The sequence below is a fragment of the Patella vulgata genome, chromosome 1, assembly GCF_932274485.2.
Source record: "Patella vulgata chromosome 1, xgPatVulg1.2, whole genome shotgun sequence".
Taxonomy (NCBI): Eukaryota; Metazoa; Mollusca; class Gastropoda; family Patellidae; genus Patella; species Patella vulgata.
Window position 1 is genome coordinate 84,703,542 of NC_065879.2, and position 19,111 is coordinate 84,722,652.

A 19,111-nucleotide genomic window follows, 5' to 3' on the forward strand; every position below is an offset into this window, starting at 1 on the left:
GCGTCGTCGAAACGAGCGCTTCCACGACGTTAACGTCATCAGACATGATCGATTCGGGGGTGGTTCTGTTATGGTGTGGGGAGGCATCACTGTTGCTGGAAGAACGGCTTTACATGTTGTTGCAGGGCGTGTTACAGGCCAGTACTACCGGGACAATATCTTGGCAGTCCATGTTGTGCCGTTCGCACGACGTCATGGCCGCCGTTTCATCTTCCAGGATGACAACGCAAGATGTCACAGGGCCAGGATCGTTACAGGTTACCTCCAACAACAGAACATCACCACATTACCTTGGCCAGCACTGAGTCCCGACCTCTCCCCCATCGAGCATGTCTGGGACATGCTTGGACAGAGGTTACGTCAACGTCAACAACGTCCTGCCAATGTCCAAGAACTTGCTGCTGCGTTGCAACAGGAATGGGACAATCTGGACCAAAATGACCTTAGACGTCTCATTAGGAGTATGCCACGTCGGATCAATGCTTGTTTGGCAAACAGAGGAGGATTTACCCGTTACTGACTTGGTTGTGATGCTGTGGTAACTTTGCTGTTTGACCCCGGGTATCATTTTACCCTTATAATGGTCAGTCTGTGCCTTACTTAGTCTAACGATCATTTGGAATAAATCGATGAATGTGAACTTCATTTCATTTTGTCATTTGTTTCTTCGTCAGTTTCATTAGGTGACTTTAATAACACTTAAAAATCAAATATCCCCTACTTTTTTTGAATAGTATATTACAAATATTTCACAGATGTTTAAAATGGAAAATCATTATTATTTAAAATACTGAGTCATTATTATTTAAAATATTGAGTCATTATTATTTTCAATATTGAGTCATTATTATTTTCAATATTGAGTCATTATTAATTCAGATATTGAGTCATTATTATTTCAAATATTGAGTTATTATTAATTCAAATATTGAATCGTTATTAATTCAAATATTGAGTCATTATTTCAAATATCGAGTCATACTATTTTAAATATTGAGTCATTATTATTTCAAATATTAAGTCATTGTTATTTTAAATATTGAGTCATTATTAATTCAAATATTGAGTCATTATTAATTCAAATGTTGAGTCATTATTATTTCAAATGTTGAGTCATTATTATGACAGAGTTCAATCATGTACATTTTCCACTAAAACTAAGCAGAGATAAGCATATTATAGTTTCACTACCAGGTACTTCAAAACCTTGACTGAGTTTGATCGTGAACATTTTATGCTTAAACGAAATATAGATAATCAGTTAATTACTCGATACTTTTGAAAAAGATAAATATGCAATTAATTAATATGTGGCATCTATTTAGTTTTCGATTTCGATTTATTTCAAAGATTGGGTCATCATTGTTTTAAACATATCACTATTTCAAATATTTCACCGATACGTAAAATGGGAAGTGATTATTATTTCAAATATTGAGTCATTATTATATTAAACATATCACAAGTCATTAATATATCGGTTATTTAACTGGTAAATATAGTATGTTTAAGTACTTAAAATGGAATATCATCATTATGTTAAAAAAGAATGTCATTATTATTTTTAATATTTCACAATTTCTTAAACATACATTATGCAAGTGCTAAATCTGTCTATCGCAGGTCTTTCTTTAGGCCTGAAATGTTATCTAAATTATCAATTATTAACTTTCCTTCGCGATTTATCGATTAAATGGATAATCAAGACTGCTGTTTATCGTACTGACTTTAGTACTGGCTAGGCGGAAATTTTAATCGCATAGTTCTCGGTTCATAGTGGATCAATTTGACTGACATTTTCAGCAAATTGACTTTACATTATCTAGTGTTTAACTATTATAGTGAGAACTGGCAGCTTTTTATCTTATCTCCCATAATGTATCTTTAAATTAAAAGTCATTATTTTATTGGGAGCCACGGTGGCTCATTGAATAAGATGTTGGATCGCTTACCAGGAGGCCCCGTGTTTCATCGGATTGTTCCGGCGTGGTTCATCCTTGCCAGTGGTGTAGTCGTTCGGCTGGGACGGAAACTGAGGTCCCGTGTACACATTGGGGTGCACGTAAAAGAACCCTTGACAGTTGGAATTCGAAATAACAGTAGACCACAGTAGGGGTAGCTCGGACCGGGCAGTAATATAGTATCTAATCGCTCGGATAGTACGGAAAACCGAGGTCTTGTATACACATTGACTTTCACGTAGAATAACCCTTGGCAGTTGCAAGAACAGTATCTAGTCGTTCGGATGGGAGAAAATAGAACGAGACCCCGTGTACACATTGACGTGCATATAAAATAACTCGGACCGGGCAGCAACATTGACTTTCACGAAAAATAACCATCGTTCAGATGGTACCAAAAAAAACGAGGTCCGGTGTACACTTTGAGGTGCACATAAAATAACCCTTGACAGTTGCAATTTGAAATAAGAATGGGCCGTATCGCAGCTGTCCGGGAATCATTAACCCCCCCCCCCCCATAGAGCACTGTATGACGTATGCCCGTCTTCGATAGCCCGATTGTTTTAACATTGGAAGATTTACAAAGTTTATATTATTGTCTTGTATACACATTGACTTTCACGTAGAATAACCCTTGGCAGTTGCAAGAACAGTATCTAGTCGTTCGGATGGGAGAAAATAGAACGAGACCCCGTGTACACATTGACGTGCATATAAAATAACTCGGACCGGGCAGTTACATTGACTTTCACGAAAAATAACCATCGTTCAGATGGTACCAAAAAAAACGAGGTCCGGTGTACACTTTGAGGTGCACATAAAATAACCCTTGACAGTTGCAATTTGAAATAAGAATGGGCCGTATCGCAGCTGTCCGGGAATCATCACCCCCCCCCCCCCATAGAGCACTGTATGACGTATGCCCGTCTTCGATAGCCCGATTGTTTTAACATTGGAAGATTTACAAAGTTTATATTATTGTATGTTTTATTTTTTAGACTTGGACCGATAAAAGATTGGCCTGGTATCCTAATAATGTTCGCCAGATCTCAACCAACGTTTCTACAGTTTGGTCTCCGGAACTCACTTATTCTAATGCGTAAGTCTTTTTCCCTGTTGATCTATAATGTCATCCAAAAAAATATTTGATGGGGCTTCGCCGCCGCCTGGACGTACTGAAGACGATGTATAACTGCAAGATGTAATGTTGTCCTGGCAAAATCTTCCTCTTAGCAAACTGTATGGCCTATGCCAGTCTTCATTAGCCCAGTCGGTACAGAACAGTGGGACGTTAAACTCCATTTCATTTCATTTCATATTTCCGAGACGCTAAATCGGGTCTAATATAGCATAACAGAGTGTAGACATTGTATCTCTGAGAATTGACTGAGTTGTCTCCCTTTAATTGGAAATTTTGGTTGATAGGTTGTCGCCCAGAACGTTCTGAATCAACGCAATAGGAATCACGTGACTCGGAATTCAGTACCGTTATAGGGGATGATCGATTGAAGGTTGCGGAACTGAATTCTGTCAAACCCAAAAAGAGTGACAATCGAGTGAAAATGGGAATTTGGGACAAGAACGCTTGTGCCGACTGCCTGAGAAAATATCTCAACCAACCATGACAGCTGAAGCATATTTGTTGTGTTTAATTACGCCACGATTCTACTCAACACAACATCAGTTGTGACTGACAGAACTGTGAAGGGACTGTATTCCGCGTTACACGATTGCAATTCCGTCAACTGAGGTGGTGTGAGGAGAATCGTGACTTATCTATCCAGGGCTAGCACCAACCCCAACCCTAAGTCTAGACCTAGCGCTAACCTTTACCCTAACCAACAATCCTGGGCAAAATTCTTGAGCCCCAATCCTGTTTACATCTTGTGACCTTGACGAAATCTGCAGGTCGCTTTAGTGTTTAGACCTGCTCCAATACATAATGTATACTAAGCCACTACAGCAAAAAAAAGGGGGGGGGGTAAATGAATTTAATAACCCCACATTTAAAATGTATATATATTTCAGTGTTTTACCACCAAAGGCCATGTTTCCTGCCACGGTAACAATCCGTTCTGAGGGTTATATCCTGTGGCACCGTCGAGAGATCATCACCACCCTGTGTCCCACCGACCCTTACAGTCGAACACAAACATGCACCATAACATTGCAGCTCGTGTCACCCGGAAGTCAAGAATACTTCAGAAACAACACCCAGTTCACCATGAGCAAAACCTTCTCGAACCATATGTGGCAAATTGACGACGCCGAACTTAATTTCAGTGATGAAAACCAAACGGAAGTGAACTTTAGCTTAAATATGAAACAAAAAGCGAAAATATGTCAAGATGTGTTGGAGCATGAAAATAACTGCAGCTTGCCTTTCAGATGTATGAATGGAGTCTCCAAGGGAGGTTACTCTGGTTCCACATTAACTCTTGCTTCTGTGTTTATGTTTGTTTTATTTTGTTTTCGTGAATAGTAATGTATAGGTCCTAGTTCAAGTTTTATAATTAATATACATAGTTATATTGCCTGTAAGTGACATTGCACAGCTAAACGAAAATATCCTTAGGCTACATCACTTTAAATTTCTGTTCTTCGGGAAATCCTATTAAAAATTCTGCCCCCAATTTCTTCAGGAAATAAAAACTAATTTAAAAAAGTTTTAATTTCAAATATTTCAGTTTTAACCTTTTAACAAAACATCGTACACAGGAATTGGCTGTAGTATTTATTTATTGACCACAACCCCGAAGAACTAAAACTTCAGTTGGTTTGGCCTAAATTATAAAATCAAATTCCTTTTAACAAGAAAATAAAAATTGAGAACTTTGACCCTTTGATACCAAGGAGAATACATCTCTACCATAAATGGCCGCCATATTCAACAATTAGTGCACAAAAACTTTTCAATTTTATTAACTGAAAGCAGAATATATACTTCTCAAAATCCTCGAAATATACTAAAATTGGTCATTTAGGTCTTAAAATGTCGGTCAAATAGCTTAGTGTCTGTTCTTAAGCGGGGCTAAATGTGGACAGACAGCGTGTTTAGTATGCCGTCAGATTGGTACATTTGAATGAATGCGATTTAGATTATTGACCCTTTAAGTAATTCGCGATTAGTAATAGAGACTTATGGTAAGCGGAAATCCCTGGTCCCTATCGCATGTCCGTATCGAATTTTCTTTTGACGTCAATAGGGGCATGATGATTAAAACAATTGTATTAATGATTTTGTTATTTTTTATGGCGTTACATGTAAATCCTCCAGGTGTTGGGTCACGCTTAATAATATTTGCTTTGGTTGAGGTATGATGAATGATTAAGATTTTGTCTGGGATAATTTTGTTATTTTTGATGATATGATCCGATGCATAGTCAGATGCAAAACAAACACTGATTGGTCAATATAACGATATGCAAAACATACCCATATATAGGAGATAAGTTATTATGCATATATAAGACTAATATTATGGGTGCCTTCATGTAAATTTAATTTATTGCTATTTGTAGATTACTAGCTGATGTATCTAATCTTCCTATTGCTGTGTTAAATCTATTTGTTAAGGCCAGCTCAATTTTTGTCAAGGTCGCTGAGATGTAAATAAGGTTAGGGCACGTTATTGTTGGGTAGATTTTAGGTAAGGGTAAGCATTGGGACTAGGTCCAGGGTTAGGGTTGGGATTAGCGCTAGTCCTGTTTACATATGGTGACCTTTGACCAAGCACTAAGCTGACCTTATCATTTAGCACTAACCCTATTGCTGTGTTAAATCACGGGACAGAAATGGCGGTCACGTATCAGTGAGCTGGGTCCGGATACTTCTTATACAAACGGTGATATTTTGAATTTTTGAGAGCTCAATGTTTCACAATGTGTTATTTAAAGGAAAACTTTAGACGTTGTACGAAAAACCAAGGTCCATTGTATACATTGGGGTGCACGTAACAGATCCCATGGCTGTTGAAATTCGATATGACAGTAGACCGTAACGCCGCTGTCTGGGCAATATTTCCCCCAAAGCACACTGCATGGCGTATGTCCGTCTTCATTGGCCCAGTTGTAGCAGAACAGTACCTAGAAGTGTACCTGTACTGCAGCTTTAAGACTGAAATGCGTGATCGACGCCAGACATGCGCATATTATTACAACTTACTGACCACTCACAATAGAGAGATGAGCTACGGAGGTTTTCTAGATTTGGCCAAATGGCTTTTGTGTAGTTTAATAATCACTAAAGGAGCGTGGCTTGATATGAAAATGTTATTTATATTCCATAGTCCCTGTATAGAATTGTGTAAATTCCTTTTATTTATTAAATGCCATAGAAACAATACTTTTAATATAGAGATGTTTAAATTCCAGTTATCCCCCCTTAAAATGTGTATTCAATCCCATAAGCTATGCTTTGTGTATTATAATTTATGTGGTCAATCTGTGTTTATGTTTCTTTTATTCTTTTATTTTGGAATTAACAAACCCCCCGGATTGCCACTGAAAAAAATATTAAACAAGTAATATTCCTTTTAATTTTAGAGATTTTAAAAAATGCCATAATCTCCCTTTAATTATGCATTCATCCCAACCTCAACCCCCAAGCTATGCATTTTGTGTTATAAAATTTTGTGTAAATCTCGAAATATGTGATCGCCTTGTACATATGTGTCTTTTAATATGAAAATATAAAATTTTAGTGACCTTTATCCTTCTGAGTAGGTCAACAATTAAATCAGTATGCTTTCTTAATGGCAATACCGCATGAATTCCAATCTGATTAAAATACGGATCTACATTTCGGGTCCTTTATTTATACTTTTGATGGCCCGCACTACATTAAGATCCGTTCTGTCTTTAGCGTGTAATGTTCGCATCCACCGAAGGTGATATCGCAGACAAGTCTTCTTTTTCAGTTTTTCTTATTATCTTAGCGCACGCGCAGGCGTCTTTCTTGTGGGGGAAAACTGGAGTACCCGGAGTAAACCCAAGAGGTTGAGAAGGCGCCCCTATCTCCAGCCACATAAGCTCACACCAGGGATCGAAACCACAGCCGCAAGCCAGAGGTGACCGGCCAGCTAGAGGTCGAAGCGCGGCACTCTAGACCACGTCGGCCACACGATAGGAACTCGACTTAACATACCATTTGATTGGCGCTAATCCTTGATATCACCCAGAGCAAGGGTTAACCAGAACCCGGGTTATTTAACAACTCTTCCAGATCCTGGTGGGTGAAGACAATTAAAACGACATTTTTAAACTATAAAAATAACGGAACGAAATAGGATCGGTGTTTTAATCAGATTGCATGAATTCCGACCCCGGAACGTTTGTATTTTAAACATTTGTTTTCTACACATTAACAAATTAACAGAATGTGTCTTGATTTTATTTTATTATTTATTTATTTAGATTTTAAAATTTGCGAATATACAAAGAAGTCATTATCTAATATGCGCATGTGTCAACCATGATAATCTAGGGTTACCTCAGATCAGGGAGAGTGTCATACCTATGGAAAACTCACTCTGCTACGGAGACACACGCATGTGCAGTCGATCATGTTGACTTCCACGTATAGACGCATATTATTTTTAACTCGTTTCTTGTATCTTTTGCAGTTATGCGTGCTAACGTATCAATTCTACAATGCTTGTTACCGGTTTCTAATGTTATTATCTCCCTTGTATCTGTAGCTGTTCACAATTCGCCTTGATTGTAAAAGTTTATAATAAAAATAATTTTTTTGGGGTTATTAAGTGTTTTATATTTACAGACTGTGTCTCGTCAATAAACCCTCTGGACGTCATTTAAGCCGCTGAACGTCATATTTAAGCCACTGGACGTCATTTAAGCCACTGCACGTCATTTAAGCCACTGGACCTCATTTAAGCCACTGGACATCATTTAAGCCGCTGGACGTCATATTTAAGCCACTAGCCGTCATTTAAGCCACTGGACCTCATTTAAGCCACTGGATGTCATTTAAGCCACTGGACCTCATTTAAGCCATTGGACGTCATTTAAGCCACTGGACCTCATTTAAGCCACTGGACCTCATTTAAGGGACCCTACCCCTTTTCACCTACAAGCTTGAAATCGAAACCAAACACGCCACTTGACTCAATGACAGACCTTATGATTTCAGGCGCACGCGTTAAACCACTAGACACACCCCAGCCCACCGACCCCGGGCGATATAAACGGGATATGGTCAATAGGAAGCACTACCTGTAATGGAAGAAAGGAATAAAAGGGAATGTAACTTCCACCTTTTCTTCACGAACCGTTCTAATGAAGACAGAGCGCTACCTGGAATCTATGCTGCAGCCACAAGTGGGTAAGACGTTGGTTCGCTAGCCTGGAGGTCGGGTGTTCCATCCCTGCATTGACCGAGAAAGTTCATCGGGAATTTCAGACGTGGCTGGGACATTGTCAGTGGTTCCGGACGGAGGGCCTGACAAGGACAGCTGTCTAGTCGTTCGGATTGGACGATCCCTTGGCAGTTGGAATTCGATATAAGAGTAGGCCATAGTCATCATCCGCCCAGTCGGAGCAGAACAGTAGGACGCTAAACCCCCATTTCATTTCATTTTCATTTGCAATCTATGGTAACAGCGCTTTTGATGTGTCTATTTTTAATCCGATGGAATCCAAGCCGCAGATTATCTACCTTTGATTTTGTTCTCCTACAGAATTTACATTTCATTAGAAACATACAGCGAAAACAAATCTCGAACAAAAAATAATAACCCAATCGGAGTAGAACAGTAGGACGTTAAACCCCATTTCATTTCAGTAGCTACTATATAATAAACGAGCTACGCTACATCTTTAAACAGTCATAACTTCGCTCAGGATAAAGAAATTTGAATCAAATTTTCAATACATTCATTTTTCGACTCAACGTACCATTTGATTTGCTAATCCCTAACAGCAATCAAAGCGCGGGTTATTTAACAACTCACCTGGCACACTGATCAGCAGTGAATATTCGCTAGGCCGCTACAATCATTGATAAGGATAAATATTATCACTAATAGTATTAACTTTTTTTTCCCGTCAAATCAAATTCTAAAACATTTTTTTCATGTATTAGAAAAATAAATAAAGGCGTTTGTATTATTTGTAGCTAAAAATCATTTCTTATTTAGTGTAAATGGGTAATAAAATAAGTAAAATTCACCATTTCCCTAGAATCAGTAACGTCTTATGTAAACAATGCACGCGCCATTGAGCCAATGATTGACGCCGCGTAATGTGACATCACGTGTCGAAACAGTCATGTTACAGAGATATTAGAAGACTTTCGTAATCCTCTGTGAAACAGATTGCTCACCTGGATCTTGGTGTAATGAAGTTTTAATGAAATTCTTGATTATAGAAAACGAAACGAAATAGAATCAGAGTTTAATCAGATTTGAATTAGAGCTACACAATAAAAGTTTTTTGTTGTTGTTTATTTTCCGTCATTAGTATGGTTTTACAGAAAAATGCTCTCGTTGGTGTTAACGGTGTACAACTGCATCACCGTTTCAAATAACGCATATCCGACCACGGCAGACGCATTCCAAATAGCCTCATACGAATCAGTGGCATTATGATTTAAGCAAGCAGAACTGCTCTTATTGGTTCGTATAGCCCCATTCAGATTACACGAAGAAGAACAGTTGAGGCGCCACCACCCGTTGAACCTTTGTGGACAAGTGGGTGACAACTCGGGTTTATTATTGGTAGTAAAAGAACTACCATTGTATGGTTTCAGACAGTCGCCAGCGTATCGGGTGGAGTCCAGCATAGTTATCGCCTCAGCAAAGTACAATTGGTAATCCAGTTCTTCGCTTCTGATCTGGAAATCTCTATAATAAACCATCTTTGTTACGTTCGTCGTGTTAAACGCGGCGGCCATTATCATATGCTTATTGTTTGTCAAGTAGTAAATCTTGTCATTTCCTAACCAGTGATCTCCCCTTACATTACCAAATCCTTCTTTATATTCCGACCATGTTCGGTTGAAACTCACGTTACCGTCTTTCTGCCGTTGGAAAACCAATCGACCGTGTGTCTTCATAATACAACGCACCTGAAATAGAAAAAAAACCACATTTGTTATACATTCATTTGTAATGCTGTGACCCTATCGTCTTGAACTTTCACGCTGTATATAAACTATTTCAATGATCAAATAATTCTGGAACACCCTGTTTTGTTATAACTAAGTTTATATATAAAATACAACATTAGGATAGTACATTGAGAGTCATAATATCTACCTCCTGAGTTTGACCAGCCAAGTGCTCTGACCTAACGACTGAAACATGTTGTCTCTATCTCGGCCTCTAAGCTGAGGAGTTATGACGATCCCCTAGGAACTCCGAATGATATCTCCAAACTTAAACCCCACACGTTCCTTATAAAGATTATACGTGCCTGAGTCATGTACGTCCCCCGGGAAATTGGCCAGATGCTTCCTTTGTCTGATTGGGCAGTTGTACAGAAGCTACCCAATGGTATTCAAAATTGGATGCACAGGAATAACAGAGCAGCCTTACCTCGAATGGGTTGGGTGCAGCATCAGGTTTAACTGTAAATACGGCATCTTGTCCGTAGTATTGTCCTGCTAAATATCCATCACTACAATCTGACAAAATATAGAGAATATACAAGTATGGGTGTTAGCTATGTATACATTCCAAAAAACGTGGAAACTTGTTTCGGGTTGCCCAAAAAGAACTGGCACACCACATTCGTCACATTTACACAGTGGTTCTCAACCGTTTTGTGCCAACGGCACACCCTGGGCCACATGAAGAAATAGCGGCACACCTGGCTAAATATATATGAAAAATATTTGAATTTTGGAAAATAAAAACATGACAAGTCATAGACGGTATACAGCCGTAGACACAGACTAGTCATAGATACATAGAATGAATCAAAAGTCAAACACAGCTATGAACTTACTTTATTGCAGTGTTTCGAATTTCATCAGTCAAATAGCTGACTTCTTTAGTGAGAAATCGTCTTAGTGTGCAGTTCAAAATTTCGCGGCACACTTAAGAAGATCTCCCGGTTCACCTGTGTGCCCCGGGATACTGGTTGAGAATCACTGCCTTAACGGAACACAATTTTTATGGGAAACAATCACAGGGTTTATTTCAAAAGCACGACTATAAGAGGATGCTTGTCGAAACGTCATGCTCTAATAACGTTAAGAGATTACTTGTCGAAACGTCGATCTCTGATGACGTTAAGAGGATACTTGTCGAAACGTCGTGTTTTGATAACGTTCAGAGGATGCTTGGCGAAACGTCATGCTTTGATAATGTTAAGAGGATACTTGTCGAGACGTCGTGCTCTGATGACGTTAAGAGAATACTTGTCGAAACGTCATGCTTTGATAACGTTAAGAGAATACTTGTCGAAACGTCGTGCTTTGATGACGTTAAGAGAAACGTCGTGCTCTGATAATGTTAAGATGATACTTGTCAAAACGTCGTCTTTTGATAACGTTCAGAGGATACTTGTCGAAACGTCGTGTTTTGATAACGTTAAGAGAATACTTGTCGAAACGTCGTGCTTTGATAACGTTAAGGGGATACTTGTCGAAACGTCGAGCTTTGATAACGTTCAGAGGATTCTTGTCGAAACGTCGTGTTTTTAGAACAAAACCAGTGAAGTTAACTTTAAGAGGTTTGAAAGCAGAGGTCGATTTTATCAGGAGGTCCGTGGTGGCTCGGTGAGCAAGACGTTGGCTCGCTAACCTGGACGTCCCATGTTCATTGTCATTTTCCAGCATGGTTACCCTTGTCAGTGGCGTTGGACTGGTGTACAGATTCACATGCACATAAAGGAACCCTTGACAGTTGGAATTCGTAGACCGTTACACGGCTGTCCGGGCACTATTTCAACATAGCACATTTATCAGATTTTATCGCATACTTTTTACCATAGACTATAGGATCAGAGTTACCTGTACCTGGGCCTATACCCTTCAGGGCCACCTATTTAGTGAGTACTGGAGCGGATCTCTAACCCCGGGAACGAGAATTTCTGTTTGAAAAACTCTCAATGGTGCTTTCTAGAGTATATCCTGATGTTTCTAGTTCATGCACCAATGTCGCGTGTGGCAATGTCCCACCGTTTCATCAAACACGACGTAAATATAGAACTAGACTACGCGATAACATTAACGTCTACCGGGATCCCCCGAGCATACCATACTCGCATGCGGCGTCGTAGAACAGGGAGCCACGATGGCTAAGTACAGGGAGCTCCAGGTGTTCGCCTAGAAAGTTCTTCGGGATTTTCAGCGTGGTTTCCCCTTGTCAGTGGTGCAGGGTGGAGGGCCTGACAAGGATAGATGTCTAGTCGTTCGGGTGGCACGGAAGACCGAGATCGCGTGTACACATTGGGGTGCACGTAAAAATCCCTTGACAGTTGGAATTCGATTTGAGTAGGCCGTAGCGCCGATGTCCGGGCAAAATCTCCCTATTAGCTCATTGTATGGCGTATGCCCGTCTTCATTAGCCCAGTTGGAGCAGAACAGTGGGACGTTAAACCCCATTTCATTTCATTTCAGTTCGTAGTACATTCATATTCATTTTACCTGTCATTAATCTCTCACAATGCTCGCCAACATAACTATTAAAACATACACATTTATTACTGGTCGTGTTTCTTATTCCACCATTTTCACAAAACACCTGAAAAATAAATGAAATGGGTTTCTTTATTCGGTCAATTTATAAAATAGCTGAAAAAACACCTGGAAAAACAAATAAGATGGGTTCTTATTCCACCATTTTCACAAAAGATCTGAAAAATAAATGAAAAACAAATGAAAAGGGTTATTATTCCGCCACTTTCACAAAAACATCTGAAAAACAAATGAAATTAGAGTTCTTACTCCGCCATTTTCAAAACATACTTAAAGAATCGCGTACAAACTGTGTGATTTGAAATAAAATAAAACCAAGTACGAACAATCCAAACCATAAGACAGAATTCGAAGTCCTAAAAAACGTTATAGGCAAAATAGTGTATTCAAGCAAAATAGTGTAATCAGCAAATGGACTGCTCCTCGTGTACAAATTACACGACAAACAGTGGTAACAGGTGTCCGGAAGAGTAAGCTTAAGATATGTTTGGACCAAAAACTTATTCAACCTAATTAATCTATCGCGAGACCGTATCTTTAAAAAGCTACCACCATTCTCAATGTATTCCTTAATACAATTAGGGTTAACAGAGAGTAACTACCGCCATTCTCAGTGTATCCCTTAATACAATTAGGGTTAACGGGGAGAGCATCATAGCCGTCCAACAGTACTAGTTTTAAAATACAGATGCGACGTCATCCTTTGATGTTGGCGTATCATTATTTCAAATGTGCCAAGCGTACATTATTTATACTAGTGAAAATTTTGGACTCGTGAGACGTATTCATTGGAAAGCACGTACGAGTGTCTGTATTTTAAGTTGTTTAATGGTCTCAAGCTGTTCGTTTCAATTAACGTGTTGCTCTCAACCATTAAACCACCTATAAAGCTCAGACAATTTTGTGCCTTGCTGCACTCTTGAAGATCCAAAATTGCCACCATACCATTTTCGGATGATGTGGTGCCTATCAAAAATGAGAAGTTTATTCGGTAATAAATAGCATTAAATTTGTTGAAAATTTGATGCTTTCCCCGGACTATTTACATCCAGCTCAAATCTGCTCCTAAGCTCTCTCACTAATGTCCGGCCTTCACGTGGGCAAAGAATGCCAAGAACCGCCCCGAATCCAAACTTTTTCCGATTAGCTGATAAATCGTGGACGGTTCTTGAAACAAAACCCTTTGTGCCTCACCACGATATCTGCTACGAATGCCACGAATCGTCTCGAATCCAAACGATTCGTAGATAAATCGTAGACGGTTCTTGAAGTTCGTGAGTGATTCTTATTTGGTTTTTACGCATTCGTATTGTTCGTAGCAGTTCGGAATTCGTAGATTCATCGTAAACCTGTCTTAGCCTCTTCTTATCGTCTGTAATAGCTTCCTATTCGATTCGGGCATATTTGTCTTCCTATTACCTACGAATTATAGTAACTCATTCGTAAACTATTCGTAACTGCTTCGTAGCTTTTCCAAATTCTCTACGATCTTTTTGATATTTTTGCAGAATCGCCACTATTACATGACCATATCCATCTCAAATCTGCTCCTAAGCTCTCTGACTAACATGGATGAAATTGGTTTAGCATCTTGCCCTTCTGTACAAACCTCGTTAATGCCGTGTGCTATGGGCGGGGGGGGGGACATTTTGACGGACAGGGGTATTCGAGCCAGTGTATGCACAGGACCCTGATTTGTTCGCCCTGTCCACCTTTCCTTACCAGACCCTCCGTCCTGTACTAATGCAAACGGAATATCAGACTATTACATGACCATATCCATCTCAAATCAGCTCCTAAGCTCTCTGACTAACATGGATGAAATTGGTTTAGCATCTTGCCCTTCTGTACAAACCTCGTTAATGCCGTGTGCTATGGGGGGGGGGGTGACATTTTGACGGACAGGGGTATTCGAGCCAGTGTATGCACAGGACCCTGATTTGTTCGCCCTGTCCACCTTTCCTTACCAGACCCTCCGTCCTGTACTAATGCAAACGGAATATCAGACTATAAAACGCCAGGTTACAACACGGGACGAACTGTCTTTAATACAGAAATGAATATAACACAATAAAGCACAGAATGGAAGAATTAACGATATGTGAAATAACGCAATACAGCACGGAATTAAAGATACGTTAACTAACACAATATAACCCAGAATCAAACGTTTACAGATACGTTAACTAACACAATATAACATAGTATCAAAGATTTAAAGATACGTTAACTAAAACAATACAACACAGAATCAAAGATTTAAAGATACGTCAACTAACACAAGATTTAAAGATACGTTAACTAACACAATACGACACAAAATCAAAGATTTAACGATACGTTAACTAACACAATATAATACAGAATCAAAGTTTGAACTTAAAACTTGGCATGCTTGTGCATCGGTTGACGGATTTCGATATTTGATATTATTATTATTATTATTTACTAAATCTGTATAGCACCTCTTTCACCGAAGTGTTCCAGGTGCGCTTTGCAATAACAAAGTAAAATACCATTTAAAACAGGTCCCATGTGAAAACAAAGATCCTGTTGTATATGTAATTTCTCCGGTCAAACTGGGTACCCAGCGAATCTGGGACTTTTTAGCCAAAGGTCCTTTGCCTTAAAGTCTCAATTACGGTTGGGGTATATTTAAAATGACTCGACTTTAACACATAGGCACTGGCAGTGCACATTGGCGATTCTAATTACCGCCATTATAAAAGTATGGTCATATTGATATGAACCACGAGGAACTTCTGATTCGTGACGTAATTGAAGCCATCTTGGAATTACCAAGCTTCATGTCCCCCTCTTTTGATTTAGGGACATTTGCAATATCGCAGCAATACATGAATGGTGACGTCATTCAAAATTTAAAAAAAAAACGCCAATCGATGCGCTATTTTCTAAAAGAAGCGCGCGTGCCAAGTTTTATGTCGATCGAAGGCCTTCTTGAATTAGCGGGATTTTGGGCCTTTTCTTTAAATTGGGTCGTTCAAAGAACCAACAGAAGAGTATTACTAAAACTGGTTTCAGTACTTACACGATTGTAGTAAGCTTTATCTGTTTCCTTTGGTGGACTTCCTGTTGTCATGACAACCGGTGATGCAGTATATTTACCATCGAACAAGTGACAATCATTGTGCCCATACGTATATGATAAGCATGTATCGTTCTCAAGACATTGGCGAGCACACGCTAGTCGACTTCTGGTTGACGTCTGCAATAAAACTTTGCCAACGGTTTCTATTGTTTCGCCTTCCCCTTTATGAAGCTTAATAAAGAGATCATAATTTAAGCTTTCAGTTGTTGCTAAATGGATCCAAAAGAGTAGTACAGCGAAGAAAAAATGCAATTGAAGCATTTCAAAACACGTACAAGTGCTGCCGGCGTTTTGCGTATGTCTAAGCACTGACAGTTCCAAGCACGACGTCAACTTGATGCATTCAACGCCCATCTGCAATAAAGATCTATGATTGGTTTCAAAATGGATGTCCGTTTATATATTACCCAGAGACGTAATGTCAATACAGTCAGCAAGATTATATTTACAATTACTTATAGAAAAAACTCCAATGTGTTGAAATAACATTAAATACTATAGAACGATAAAGGATTAAGTTATCAATGAATAAAGGCCAGTCCACACCACACCATACGATTCGTGTTCGGGGATTTAACAGAGAGAGAGAGAGAGAGAGATGGAGTTTAACGTCAACTTGACACAAACTATATATATATATTCGGGACTAACATATGGTTTAATTTTATTTCCATAATTCGCTTGCGCGTAGGGGTCTTTAGCAGTGGAAGGAAACCGGAGGACCCGATGAAAACCAAGGGGTTGGACAGGAGACACTTCTCCTTGTCACGTACAACCGGGGATTCGAAACAACGCCAGTTGACTCAATGACAGACTTTATGATACAGCGTGCACACGCTAACCATTCAGCCATCCAAACCCCCGGGATTTAACATACAGTAGAGACAGCTATATACAATATGGACACGTATTTATAATTATCTATCATCTATTTATTGTTTTGATATATAAAAGAGTAAATTAGATCATTATCATTTTAATAAATTAAGCATCTAATATAAACTATAATCATAAATATGTTTGTATCTAAACAATATTATAAATATAAGTGAGTGCTTGTGAGGATGTACATTAATCAATGAAGAATTAAAACCAAGTTTATAATTTACTGTTAAAACGTATTGTGCTGGAAATATACTATTCAAAAAAAGTAGGGGATATTTGATTTTTAAGTGTTATTAAAGTCACCTAATGAAACTGACGAAGAAACAAATGACAAAATGAAATGAAGTTCACATTCATCGATTTATTCCAAATGATCGTTAGACTAAGTAAGGCACAGACTGACCATTATAAGGGTAAAATGATACCCGGGGTCAAACAGCAAAGTTACCACAGCATCACAACCAAGTCAGTAACGGGTAAATCCTCCTCTGTTTGCCAAACAAGCATTGATCCGACGTGGCATACTCCTAATGAGACGTCTAAGGTCATTTTGGTCCAGATTGTCCCATTCCTGTTGCAACGCAGCACCAAGTTCTTGGACATTGGCAGGACGTTGTTGACGTTGACGTAACCTCTGTCCAAGCATGTCCCAGACATGCTCGATGGGGGAGAGGTCGGGACTCAGTGCTGGCCAAGGTAATGTGGTGATGTTCTGTTGTTGGAGGTAACCTGTAACGATCCTGGCCCTGTGACATCTTGCGTTGTCATCCTGGAAGATGAAACGGCGGCCATGACGTCGTGCGAACGGCACAACATGGACTGCCAAGATGTTGTCCCGGTAGTACTGGCCTGTAACACGCCCTGCAACAACATGTAAAGCCGTTCTTCCAGCAACAGTGATGCCTCCCCACACCATAACAGAACCACCCCCAAATCGATCATGTCTGATGACGTTAACGTCTTGGAAGCGCTCGTTTCGACGACGCCACACCCTCCTACGTCTGTCCAAAAAATCAACAGTGAACCTTGACTCATCTGAAAACATCACATTGCTCCAGCGTCGATTATCCCAGTGTTGACGATCCCTACACCAACGACGTCTTGCCTGAATGTGATGATCTCTCAAACAAGGGATCACGCGAGGACGTCGGGCGCGAAGGTGACCCCTATGCAGTCGATTCCGAATCGTCTGGCCACTCATTCTCACACCAGTGTCTGTTTGAAGACGAGCGCTGATCTGATTTGCTGTGATGACACGATTTCTCAAGGCCAAGGTACGGATAAATCGATCCTGGGCTTGAGTTGTCGCCCTTGGTCGACCTGAGCGTGGTCTGTCCTGTACAGATTGTGTATCACGGTATCTGGACCATAGCCTGCTTATGACAGACTGAGAAACATTCATCGTCCGCGCCACAACCGCCTGTGTTGTGCCGATCTGTAGCATGCCAAGGGCACGTAACCTTTCATTTTGGGTAAGCCGACGCATATCAAAATTTGTTTTCTGGTCACTAAAACAATTACACTGATGTTTCCACCCTGGAATTCAATGCCACAATGACTGTAACATTCAAAGTCAGAGTCGTGCAAATCTTGGGTTGGACCCCCATGATGATCCCAAGCATCGCCTGCATTCCATGCGGTAGCTATTGGTGCGTTTGGGCGTCACATGTAACTGGAAATGTTTCTTCTGTTAGGTTCTATAGTGACTTTTTTCGTAGTCATTTGCATATTTTAGTATTATGCACCCAAAATCAAATATCCCCTACTTTTTTTGAATAGTATAGGTTGATTTTAGTGCTTAGCCAATCAGAATTGAAGTATCTACTAAAATTTGGATTTTATCTTTAGTTAAGATTTCGAGAAACCAGGCCGAGAGAGAGAGAAAGAGAGAGAGAGAGAGATAACCAAAGAATATAGAAATATTAACTATCAACAAGATTCCTGTGTTCATTTATTCAACCACGAGCATTCAATACACAAGAATTACACTTGTACAATATTATCAGATTTTGCACACGGACAAACTGGAATGTGTGCAGTCTCTCCCTCTGTCTCTCTCTCTCAACAATGGTACACGCGATGGTATTTGGTAACAATGTATGGCGGGGTATCAGGTTCAAAATGCGATCTGCAGTAGAAAGTAGAAAATAAAAAGCAAAAGAGAAAATTCTTATCCAAAATGGACATTTTCGGGTGGGAAACATATCGCTCGTGAGAGTGAGAGAGAGAGAGGGGTTTAACGTCCACTCGACACAAACTATGTCATTTCGGGACTATCATATGGTTTTAATTTTATTTACATATGGTTTCGAGAAACCAGGCCGAGAGAGAGAAAGAGAGAGTGAGAGAGAGAGAGGGGTTTAACGTCCACTCGACACAAACTATGTCATTTCGGGACTAACATATGGTTTTAATTTTATTTACATAATTCGCTTGCGTAGAGAGAGAGAGATGAGGTTTAACGTCCACTCGACACAAACTATGTCATTTCGG

At 39.6% G+C, this 19,111-nt stretch overlaps 2 long non-coding RNA genes across 2 annotated transcripts in view; one reads left to right on the forward strand and one right to left on the reverse strand.

Moving 5' to 3' along the window:
• Positions 1–7,719, forward strand: part of LOC126821165 (uncharacterized) — a 60,628-nt gene extending 52,909 nt beyond the window's left edge. The window contains exons 3-4 of the long non-coding RNA XR_007680279.2: positions 2,960–3,060; positions 3,990–7,719. This is a non-coding gene — a long non-coding RNA (uncharacterized LOC126821165). The remainder of the gene's footprint in view (positions 1–2,959; positions 3,061–3,989) is intronic.
• Positions 7,720–9,908: 2,189 nt separating this feature from the next.
• LOC126821096 (uncharacterized) lies at positions 9,909–15,975 on the reverse strand. Its single transcript, XR_008787396.1, has 4 exons — positions 15,674–15,975; positions 12,574–12,670; positions 10,517–10,605; positions 9,909–10,047 (listed from the first exon to the last, which is right to left on the reverse strand). It is a non-coding gene; the product is annotated as an uncharacterized LOC126821096 (long non-coding RNA).
• Positions 15,976–19,111: the final 3,136 nt, after the last annotated feature.